The sequence below is a fragment of the Limulus polyphemus genome, unplaced genomic scaffold (assembly GCF_000517525.1).
Source record: "Limulus polyphemus unplaced genomic scaffold, Limulus_polyphemus-2.1.2 Scaffold2416, whole genome shotgun sequence".
In the NCBI taxonomy this organism is placed as follows: Eukaryota; Metazoa; Arthropoda; class Merostomata; order Xiphosura; family Limulidae; genus Limulus; species Limulus polyphemus.
The window spans coordinates 103551-116628 of record NW_013668026.1 but is presented as its reverse complement, the minus strand read 5'-3'; the positions used below and the strand labels follow the sequence as shown (position 1 = coordinate 116628).

Sequence of the window (13078 nt, the reverse complement as noted above, 5' to 3'; positions counted from 1 at the left end):
CTAGTTTTAATCAAGAAAGGACTTGTATTGCTGAAGTTTTTCGGAAAGAATTTCTATGGGAAATTAACGAACAAGCAGATATGCAACAATATGATACTGTTTTGTCAGAATGACTTATCAGCTCTTTTTTTGTATTATATATGATACTGTGTTGTACCATTAATAAATTCTCCATATAGTTACCATTAATCATTGTTTATGCCTCTTGCATGTTTATACATTTCCTAATTATTTCCATTACTTTGTATCTGTATATCAATATCACTTCTGAATGAATAGATCACTTGTACACTACAATAACAATACAACCTGAATTAAGGAACATTTTACTTTAATCACTAAAGAAATCCTGCCTTTTATAACGTATAATTTCTTATTAAAATACTATATAAAATGTATTTGTACTAGACTCATTATATATGAACTAAGTTTAAAAATGTGCCATAAAAAGTATAAAGAATTAACATTACTTATGAGGGAATTTCTTCTTTTTCAAAAGAGGCTTAAAATATTCACCTTCATGTTCATCAAAATAAGCAATCAAGTTCTGTCCATCTACTCCAGGCTCAATTGCATTGTTCAAATTCTATGTGATTAATACAAGCATGTACAAGTTTCAACAAATCATACTGGTAAAAAGTATTACAAGTTTATAATTTACACCGTTCTCTTAAAATTTTAATTAAAAAAGTTAATGAATCATTTATAAAAAAATATTTCTAGATATGACATATTCCAGTTCTATACTTGAATGCAATTCATACATACAACTACTCAATGAGAAAAGATTATTAATATGTATCAAAAAATTTTTTATTTTTTATTTTTGCAAATCTGTTAGTCCTTGTGGCATATTTATTCTTAGTCAATAAATACAGGATAATAATGTGGCTTACAATACCTATACAATACAAGTGCAGTATGTTTCCTTTATGGAAAACAAAAATTAAAATAAATAAATCTATGTATGTCTAGTAAAAAAATTTACAGTAAGAAAATCTGTTAAGATTATGGAGTTTTATTTAAAGCACATTTGTTAATACTTTATTCCTTTTTTAAATGAAGCTGCTGTAGTTCATAAGGTATTAACCATAATGCTCTGCTACCTAAAGGCTTTGGGATTGTAGAAACTTAGTCTCTTAGCAACTGAAAGCAGATGGTTAAGACCAGTGTAGGTGTAAGGCATTCACAGTTTGTTAGGTGTGATGGGTGTAGTGAGTGGGTTTTATTTGGCTACTCAGGACTGGTATGTACTTTTAAGAAACTCAGTAGTAGTGGAGATGTACAATTTGTATGTTCAAGGAGAAGTTGGAGGCTATCCTTATTAAACTAATTACTTACATTTGCTGATGATATTAAGGTCTTGGGTGTTGCTAGCTGTGAAAAAGCTGCTGCTGCTGCTTTACAAAAGGATTTAGATAATTTAGTGAGCTTGGCAAATAAATGGAAGATGGGTTTTAATTAGAATAAATGCAAGATAATGCATGTGGGTTATCATAATTTGAATTATAAGTATAATTTGGATGGAAATAACCTTAACAGTGTCACAAAAGAAAGGGATCTTGGTGTAATGGTTGATCACCATCTTAAGCCATACAAGCAGTGTGCTGTTGCTAGTGGTAGTGCAAACAGGATTTTAGGTTGTATCTACAGAAGTATTGAGTACACTTCTAAAAAGATTACAATTTCATTGTATAATGTACTGGTTGGGACACATTTGGAGTATTATGTTCATTCTTGGGCTCCAAACCTTACAAAGGACATTGAATTGTTGGAAAGGGTTCAGAGGAAGGTTACTAGAATGGTGCCTAGGATTGATGGGTTATCATATGAGGAGAGTTTAAGATCTCTGAAATTGTTTTCTCTTGAGAAAAGAACAGTTAGGGGGGGATCTGATTGAGATGTTTAAGATTGTTTCATCTTTTTTTCATAGTTAATGGTGAGAACTAGGAGACACAAATATAAATTTGGACAATGTAGGAGTCATCTTCAGCTAAGACAGTTTTATTTTTTAACAGGGTGGTTGGCCTTTGGAATGGGTTGCCTTTGGATGTTATGGAGGCAGTAAAGTTAACATTTTTCTTACACTGAAAATGTATCTCCTATAGGTACTTACCTCAATCTTCATCTGTCCTCTAAGCACTGCTAAAACATTTTTATGATCAATGCACCATTCTATACACCCCATCAATTTCACGCCATTTCTGAACATGTAAATATCATGTGAGTACTTTCCACCAATAGCATTGCACCACCTATATTGTCACAGCTAGCTCTCTCTGCTATTCCTGCTCTGTCCCCACTTTTGAGAATTGACAGGCTCTAAAAGAAGAACATCAGCCATGGGGAGGAAAGGTGGGAAGATACAATCCAGCATAGATCTTCACCCTTGAAGTAGGAAATGAATATGATAAAGGCAGAAAAAAAAAGGATGTGCACAAATGCAGTTCATTCTGAAAGATGCAAACCATAATAAAATATAAATAGAAGTATCAATGTACATATACAACCTCAACCAGACAGACGAGGTACATAACTTGTCCCTGACATTGGGAGGTTGGGGATCTAAAAAGAATATTATAATATATTGTAGCATAAACATGTTGGCTAGAGCATGTGGACCATGTTATATAGCCTCAGCAACCCCAACCATAAATAAACAGAGTGTCATAAATCAAGCAATCGCAATTACGAAGAGGAAGTGACCCTTTGCCCAAAGCTGGATAAACTCTGAAAACAACCATAGGAACAAGAAGTACAACAAACTGAACCAAGCATTATGGGGCTGTGGTGTTGCCTCAACTCAACTGTATGAATGGAGCAATATCTGCAACCAGTATTACAAGCAGAAATCAAAAATTACTCAACCATGAGTGCAAGGAAGAGACATTCTGCAACCGGAATTATGAGGAGGACATGGAACATTCACTCAACAATAGAAACAGTGTACATTCATCCTGTATCTGGCATTATGAAGCAATTGGATATTTTTGAGGGAATTTTACAATAGCTTTAGTATTTTTAGCATTTTAAAAGAGTTTAATAGAGAAACTAAAGAAATTTAGGTTTCTAGGTGTGATACACATACATAAAGAAATGGCGTAAGTAAAAGACACCTGTCAAGAACTAGGTGAAGCACAATTAGCTGGTTAGTTAGCATTGAGAATCACGAGTTAAGAGTTATAAAAATGAAGCTACAGCAAGGACGCTGAGAAAAACACTAGTCACAAGTCTGACAGTGATAAGTTACTGATGCTTAGTTAGTAATACAGTAAAGGCTACAAAAACGTTTATGATAGCATCTCAAATTGGTGCTTTGATGTGAGATCTGTTACTCCAGACCAGTGTAGTAGTACAAGTAAAAAGGCAACCAGAGCATTTAGCATCACAGTAACCAATTACCTGAGAGTTTGGGTTTTTGTTTTGGATTAGCCCAGGGTGTTGCACAGATTGACAAATAAAGTATTAGAACTATTTGTAGGTAATTAGGAATACTATTTGGAAAGTCAAAAGAATACAAAGAAAATATGGTTTAAAAGCTCGGGTCCTGAGCTAAAAATCAGTTTTCTTCATGAAGAATTGAGATTCTCCTACAGTTGCTAATAATCCAGAAACTATGATTATGAAAGTGTCCCAGCTTCAACGATTTACCAAGCCAACTGTGCTGTAAGTACTGAAAGTATTTCTCTCTCAGTCAATTAATGTGATTTTGAATGGATTATAAAGAATCCTATGAAAGTTAAGAAAGTAAACTATGTTATGTGTGAATTATAATTATCAGTGTTATTAACCTAAAAGTGTTCTTTTATGAAGAGTTAGCCACTGCAATCCTAAATTAGATAAATTTGTTCTAATCGACAGTATAGTCAATACTCCAATGACTAGCCCTAAGGCCACTGTCCATTACAACTACAAGGAAAGAATATCCTGCAACCAGAATTAACTAGAAGAGGGGCGTCTACTGCACACAATTACAGAAACAGAGTGGTGTCATCCTCATTCCAGTATTACGCAGAAGATCCTGCATAGGCTTCATCTGTTCTAACCAACTTTTTTATTTTTACTTTGACAGCTGTCCACCTGGGAAAAAGCCATCATGAGAAATGGAAGGAGGGAAACCAGCTTTGTCCTCTTCTCACATAGTGGATAATCATAAGTATGTATGGTAAAGTAGATTTATAAGCTCACTCAGGATGAAGCCTCCATGGTCCACCACCCCAGTGACCAGGAACTGATAAGGACTCCCATGCTCCACTAGAAGAAAAGGATGGTGGTGGGGATTTAATGCAATGGGGAGTCCAGAGGAACATCACACTGAAGAAAGTGCAATGGGTGATTCCCTATTTTGAAAAGCAGAATGACCTAACTTATTCAATCAAAGAGTTGGCAGGGATGGGACAGTCTACCATTGATTGAAACTTACTGATATCTTGAAACAATTATATATATATATATATATATATCACTGGGTACGCCACCAGTAGTGCTGTGGAACACCCCATCTCTGCAAGGAGCATTATAGTGCAATCAGTAAATAATGCAGGTTTGAGGTAAAGTATACCTGACAAGGCAACACCCTCCACAGAGTGGGATCCCATTATTAGTAGTTAAAACAGCCTGGTCATGCATAAAATGAGCAATGAAAGTATTGGGAATAGTCCACATTCCAGCCTGAATGATCTCTTCCAAAGGAAATGAAATATAACCAGGGGTGGCCAGGAACTTCTGTTTCTCTTCACTCAGGTCACTGTAGGAACTTTTGTAAAGTCTTATAAAAGGCAAGCATGGCCTAATAGTAAAGCTCAGGCTGTGAGATAAATTGAGTGCGGTGATTGACGGATGTTGTCTGTAGAACTGTGACATTATCACTTAAACCTGAAGAACGTCTCAGTACAGAAGTCGAAACGTCATCCTCTTTTCACTCAACAGGCAGTTGCAGTCTATTAATGTTGGTGGAAAGTAGTCACATCATATATACATGTTCAGAAATGGCACGAAATTGATGGGGTATATAGACTGATGTGCTGATCATGAACCTTTTTCAGCATTGCTTAAAGAGCAGATATAGATCAAGATAGATTTGGGTGAGTAGGGGTAAGACCTTACTGGAATTTAAGCAGTTTAAGAGAAAGCTTGATATCTATATGGATGATAAGGGGTGGCTTTAAGATTTTTATTTATTTATTTATTTATTAGTTTTGGTTTAGTTTAGAAGATGGAACATCTGAGATGGACCAATAGCTTCCTTGTTGTCCCTAAACATTATGTTATGTTAAGCACTGTAGCACTGACTCATGTAAATGCCCAAGAAGAAAGAGTCAAAAATGATGTATCAAAACCTAATTATAATGAATGAGTTAATATTAAGTAATAGCAGAATATCACATTGATGAAGAATCAACTTTATGCACACTGGAATGTATACACACATACATTTAGTGTACTTGAAAAACTGTATAAAACTACAAATTGTTTTCCAAAAAGAGAGAAAACAAAACTACATTGTGTTATTAATAAAAGAAAAGTACATTGATGCTATAGTAGGGGCTTTTATTTTTCACATTAGTGTAATTGCTACTTTTTACAAAACGTTAATAAAAATAATCCAAACATATTATAGATTGATGTGCAAACACTGTGACCTTACCAATACTTGTGCCAGCCTTCTATGCTGCTGGTTCAAACAACTAGGTCTTCCTTGAACATAGATGCTATCATGTAACCAAACTAGACTGGAGAACAAGAAGAGTACAGACAGAACAATACACCAACCAAATATGATGTCAGATAAGTTCTCACTAAGACAAAAAAAAAGAAAAGAGTCCTAAATAAATACATAAATATATATATACAGTTCCACTAAAACCAGGTCTCAAGCATATATATAATACAGGCTGTTAATCTAAAAGTTACATTTTTGCAACATTATATCTATGGCTGAAACACAAGTGTATATAAAAAAAAAAAAAAAAAAAAAGAAGTTCAAATCCTGACTACAAACCTACTAAAATGTTACAAAAAAACAAAGCACATACTTTAGCTATGAACCAAATCAAGTGCATAAAATACATGTAACAGTCAAAAGCTTATCAATAATCAACTCCTCAAAATTAAGCACACATCCTTCTAAATGGGTTGAACATATCAATAACTACCATTTTCTCAAGTGGCCAAATAATATACAAATACATATACAAGCCCTTACATATAATGCTGTGGCACAACTCCTTTTTTACAAAAATTCCAATATGCTTCAATCTAGGTAGAAAATAATACAGACTGATTTGCTTTTTACCAGATCCAATGACATCTACCTATAATAGATTTAAAAGCCTACAGAGAAAGCTTTATTATGCAGCATTCAAGTCTAGTACAATTTGTTTCAGTAACTGGTTCTGTAAATATTTCTACACAAAAATAATTAATTAAAGCAATAGTTTTTAAAGCAATTATTTTCATTTTTTATGAGTAGAAGTTCATTATAATGTTGTGATTATTTTTCTCATAGCAAACTTCCTAGATTTTTTCAAAAAAATAATTACATATTTAATAAATCTTTTATTGTAATTCCACTAACCTGAGTTTTATCCATTTTGATATCAAGTTGTTTTTTCATAATAAAGTGTAAAATTGAAAATAAGTATCTAAGAATGGCATTAAAAATAAACTTTTTACTTCACAAGTAATTTCATCCAAACTTCTATACATATGCACATCTCTTCTGTCGTTTAAAATATTTAATATAACTATTCAACTAACAACTACAATGTAGCCCATTTTGTCATTTGTAAAAGTATATGACTTAGGAGTAAGAAAGATGAGATGAATGTTTTATTGTTATAGGTCATACTGATATACTAGCACCTATAAGAAATCATGAAATTTAGATTTTTTGGGGGGTATGAAAAAAAAAAAGTCTCCCTATATAAATATGATGTGTTCATTTTGATGGCCACTGCTTCAAATATTCAAAATTAGATTTATTACTAGTAATGTTATGCTACTCTGTGTTTTATTGTATTACATCTTTTCAAAACTTTTCTTCTTGTTCTCTAGTATGCACATGCAACAATGAGATATTCATAGTTCTAGTATTTGGAAGACAAGTATAATGTTTTGTTGCAGATTGAATGAAAGATGACTTCTCTAGCTCAGGCTTTCTAACATACAATTCCTTTCTGGCCTAATGAAACTTGTTGATAGCCCTAGATCTCCATCTTTTCTTTTTCTCAGGAATGATCCTCTTTTCCCAGTATGAAGGCCCAGACAATGTCACATGGGTTAGGCAGTGATTTCACCAAAGCATCACATCCTTTGAATCATATACTGGTAGGATGTTGACCAAATTCTCTACTTATAGGTCGTTGACTATTGCCATCCAATCAACAAGGTTAATGGTGTTTTCACTTCACTGATAATTATATGATACGTTTTTGGTAGATGTTTCTGGATGCTCTTCTGATTCAATGTTCTATGGCAAAAAAATTGGATAAACTTTTCAGAAACTTACTAATTTTACTCTTCTTAATAGCTTAACAAACTGTTTTTTTAAGTCTGTTTCCATCAGAGGTGGATGAAAATCTCTTTTCAATGATGCTATTTCTTCTAGCAACCCTCCAACAAGCACCCACAGCATAACTCCTAGACTTTTTAATTTCAGCAGTCACTCAATGGTCATTATACATAGGAGAGATGGTGTCAGGTTGTTGAAAATGGTAGAGGACAAGGCTATCATGTAGTAGAATGGAAGTTTGTATGTTGTTTCAGAAAGTTGTACAAAGCTAAACAAGTGCTATCAAGTTTTGTTTTATTAGCTATTCCTAATTTTAAGCTAACAGACTAGAGAGAAGAAGTGAAGGTAGGTAGTCAGCAGTACCCACAACCAACTCTTGGGCTGCTGTTCCTCTTATAATGCACCAATGGTCACAAAGTGCATAGCACATTTTTGCTACAATGGGATACAAAACATGGGCTCACTGATTCACAATCCATCAGGCTAACCAATAGGCTACACACAACCACTGAAAGAAAGTACCAAAATGTATCAACCTTCAGTTTTTGAAACATCAAACAGGCTGGGGAACTCACAAGCTGAGTGGATACTCATCCTTTTCACCATCTTGTTCTATCCCTCTTCTTCAAATGAAGAGATAATCTAGAAAGTGAGAACCCATTGTGAATGGTTCACATGTCTCAGCATTAGGACTGGAGGCATATTAGTTCAAATAAACATAATAACCAAAAGAGTTTTCAATAGGTTACCCAGTTCCATGATCAGGTTCATGTTAAAAACTAAAAACTCTTCCATTCCTAATAAAAGAAAGTTAATTAAATTGCAAGGAAACAAAGTGGAAAAATGTTCATAGTCTGAAAAAAAATGATCAATTTGACTATTGCTTGATCCTATGTCCAACAGACAAAAGAAATGAGGTAGCATCATTTTTCCACCTATCTTATGAGAATTCGACAGTTCAAGGTTCAGCAAAGAAAGGTGAGTGGCAAAACTTACAACTTAACTATATATTGAAATTTCCTGAAATTCTCAATAAGTAGCTGAATTTAGAAGTTTCATGCATACATAATAAAACAAATATTCTTTCTACAGCAATTTAGACAGACTTATAATCCATCCTAAAACTAAAACTTATACTTTACATGTTCATTAATATGTAATATTTAAGTGCTGTTTTCCCTGCAGACTAACGCCCAGTTCTCAGGTATAAAGAGAAACAGCACTCAATATGGCAATTTTTCTGAATGACACAAGAAATTGGAAAAGATTAATTGTAAACCATAGCTAAAGGTTTGTAATTAGATTGCTGCAGCAAAAAACTTCCACTACTGACATATGTAGGCTATAGTATTACCTATGCTTTGCCTTACTTGTCATGTGTTCTAAGGTAAAGTGGACATAAAACTCTGGTGCATATGCAATAAGAATGGAAATACAGAGCATTAAACAATGTTATGTTCTGTTCCTTTGGTAACACACTAACTGAGAAGAATGTTTATCCTTACATTTGAAATATCTCCAAATATTTTCAAAATTATTACACATTTGCTTTTTTATGCTATACATACCTGCAACTGCCAAAGTCAGCTTTCCTGAGATAACTTCTTAGAGTATAGACAAAAGTGCTACCTTTATTCTTTATCTGCTAACTATACATTTGTAGCATTTCTTCTTTTACTTAGTTATCTTGGACATAGGTGCTATGATTAACTTGTATATTTTGAGTGTGATTTTATAAATGTTTACCATATGTAAGCCTGGCATAGTTAAGGGACAGGTAGGATAAATGGGTGTCATTGCCCCAGGCACCCTGGATCGAAAGATTCCCTCTGATTAAGAGAAAAATACAAAAGATAAATCCAAAACCGGATGCCTTATTGAAAAACATATATGTGCATCTGTGTTACTATGATAACAGTGATTTTAGTCATTTCATATAAACCTATTATTTCATAATTTTTCATTAACATGTTCTTTCAGTGTGTTCTTCCATGAATATTCGCTTGACTGTTTAACAACAAAAAATTGCTGTTATTAACTTACATTTATTATGAATATTAGAATTAGTAAAACCTAAAATATTCTAATATTGTGTAATATCTACCCATTGTTTGTGTTTGTGTGTTGTTCAAATAGTTAATAAATAGTACAGACTTATTCATGAAGTTCAGTTTTGAGCCCCCCCCCCTTTTCAAAATTTGACCCAGGCTCCTCAAGTCTTTTTAATCACTCCTGCATATGTGCACAACATAAACATGTGAATGTTAGTTACTAGTTAGTAGGAAATTTAAATGCAACAAAACAGTCACTGTGACACACTTTTTCAATGTTAGAATTTTACTTAACCCTTTTACAGTTCACCATACCCAACATCATACAAAATAATTCAACATCCTTGAAATTCTTATAGAATAAAAACAATAAATAAATAAATACTGTCTTTCTAGTGTAAACCACGATTAGCATATTATGTAATATTGAAGAACATGGACATATTATATAGTGTTCTTACTCTCTCTATTTTATTCTCTTATTTTTTCAATGAATTGCAAAGATACAATGAAATTCCCCTATGATGACTTATGTTTCTTCAACCAAACTTTACTACACATTCATTCTGTATCCTATATGTAGGCTTCATCTTTATTTTTTTCAGAGTTTGAATACAGGTGTTTGATACATAAAATCAGAAATGTGAGTTCTCCATGCATGTTTAAGTTACAATTATCAAATGTTCTGAACATAATATTTCCAACAATGTTAATCATGTTTTAGGTATTCTTGTTATTATTAATTTCCTGTTTAACTACTAATGTTATAGGTTCTCTTCTTATCACCATGTGTTATTTCTAACAGTATTAACTAAGTAGTTAATGCAACATATTTGAAAGATATTTCATCAAGAGACTCCACCCAATAGCTGTTCAAGTAATGGATGCAACACTCTTCCAGTTGTTAATCTCATAGTCACACAAGCTGCATGCAACACAACCACCTTATTAGCAGAAACATAATAAATAATAAGTACTTTGCATTGCAGAAATGCCACATCATTTTAATAAGGTAGAATTGTGATTTCACAAGTGTCCTAATTGCAGAGCTTTATCTCTCACTTCCAGTTGTAGTAGTTTGAAAGGCAATGTTGCTAATATGGCTGTGCATCTCAAGGTATTCATCACTTTTTGTTTTTTTCTCTTTCTCTAAAGAAAGAGAGGAGGATCAGCTCATTTCTATCTTCCCCCTCCACCAAATAAAAATTTAAATCAATGGTCCCTCATTATTATCTGAAACTCTGATTCCTTTATTCTCTGTTTCCTCATCAAGCCAGTGTTTCAGTTGGCTGCATCAATGTAAACTTTAGCTCACCAATATGTTCTATGTGCTTTTACATATCATACATCTGTTGAATTTTGTAATATCCAGTCACTGAATCATAAGGAAAGATCCATTCCAATTGCATCTAATTGACTTATGTGTTGCTGATCATAGATGGTGAGTTTATTTTGGTAGGATATATTGTCACATGTGAGATACTGCACAGTTGGGAAAAATCAGTTCATGCTCCTAAAAGAATAAACTCTCCTTAGTGACTCACATACACGCTCTTTCAATCTCTCTATCTCCCTCTTCACATATACTGTGTAATATTTTTGATTTGGCAAACAAAAATGCCCTGTGAGGGATGTTTTACTTGGGGAAGATAAGCCTTTTATATATGCTGCCCCTGCTGCTGATATATACCAGTCTCCTTAATTAAACTGATGTTCTTTCCCCATCTTGTGATACATCTCTTGCCTCTTAGCCACCTTCTTCATTTGTTGATGTAAAAACTCATGTAAAGTATGACCATTCAATATATTCCTGCATATATTCCAGAAACTCTGTGGAAACTGGGAACTGTAAGTGAGATCTACTTGTCCTCTTGAAAGACAGCCAGTAAATTTCAACTATGTTGCATGTTATGGCATCATCACATAAGACAGGTAATCATCTCAGTTAGATCTCAGCTCTTAAACTTAGGGTGGATGATTCACTGACAATAATATGAGGAAACAAAATACTACATCACATCTAATATCTTACTCAACTTGACATCCAGCTGAATCTTAAAAGTTCGCTCTTCTGTTGCTCCAAAATGAGTTTTTCAGCTCATTTTTCAGTGACTGCTTGATTTAATGTATGAACACTGCAAACACTTCAGACCATTTAATGAAGTAATCAGTTACTGTTAAGAGTATCAGTTACTCAGATTGAACCTTGTTAGTATATGATATCTGTGTAGATTAATGGAAATACTTGTTGTGACCTCAATAACATAGGGTTGACACACTTAACTGCTGTGTCTCTGGTGAAGCCACTTCAGACTTTTCCATTCCAGCAACTTGGTTGAAGATACCACCTCATATCTTGTTGCTACTAGCACAGTTTTAATTAGACGTAAGTTATATATCTTCCTACACTGAAAATGTATTTCCTATAAGTACTTGCCTCCTCTCACCTAAATAGCTATTCTCATTTAGTCCTGCCCTCTATATGCAAAACAATTTTTTCACATGCCACAAGCCTTGAAGCTTCCATTCATCTTTGAATCAACTGATTCAAATGTGTCTTGCATACACATCATCATGTGACAACCCTCCACCAGTAAGAGTACGACACACTCCTCTGGCACATGTGACTCCCTCTATTCAATTCTACAGAACTATCACTTTGAGTTTTGGCAGAAAATGGAAGCACCAGTTTCAGTGGGGAGGAAGGGTGGGAAGTGTGAGAGGAGGTAAGTACTTATTACAAATACATTTTCAGTATAGGAAAATTATAACTTCTGATACAGTACATTACCTTCACTCACATAATTAGCTACAATCCCACATTTACAAGGTGGAGGGACTGGTGCGAGGGAAAGAAAGATGCATCCTTTAAAAGTATGCAAAGGACACCCTCAAAGAGTAGATTCTTTTAGAAGATCATAGATGGGAGGTCTCATTATTTCTGTACCATGTATACTCTTCACCCATTATGGAAAGATGTCACATATATGGGCAGAAAGATGGAGGAGCACAGTGGGAGAGAACTATGGCAAGATAAGGATCCAAATCATACAATATTTATTAAACTCAATCCCAGAAACTTAAAACTGTCTAAGATGAATAGGATGTGGCCTAGATGTAGAGTGGCTAGGACAAAATGGACTGATCAACGAGGCACATGATAACAATGTGAGAAATTGATTGATTGATCCAGGAACTGAACATCCGACATTGAAAAGATGTCTGTGTTATGTAAACCATCACTACTCTACTCTCAACTGATGGTTTTATCATAATTTATGTATATATATATATATTATTTGTATTTCATTAACACATTATGGAGGATGCCTCCATGGTCCACCACTCCAGCAGCTTGGAACTGGAAAGTGGTAAAGACTCTCAAACTCCACAAGAAGAAAGGGGAGGAGAAAGCATGGTGGAGAGTCCAGAGGAATGACAACACCTGAGACAGTGCAATATGTAACCACGAAACCCTATTTTGAAAAGCAAACCATATCGATTTTATTCAATA

The 13078-nt window shown here is 34.0% G+C and overlaps 1 long non-coding RNA gene across 1 annotated transcript in view; it reads right to left on the bottom strand.

Annotated features, from left to right (window-relative positions):
• Positions 1 to 5754, bottom strand: part of LOC111087641 — an 8440-nt gene extending 2686 nt beyond the window's left edge. Inside the window, exons 1-2 of the long non-coding RNA XR_002612302.1 lie at positions 5648 to 5754; positions 517 to 586 (exon numbers count right to left, since the gene is read on the bottom strand). This is a non-coding gene — a long non-coding RNA (uncharacterized LOC111087641). The remainder of the gene's footprint in view (positions 1 to 516; positions 587 to 5647) is intronic.
• Positions 5755 to 13078: the final 7324 nt, after the last annotated feature.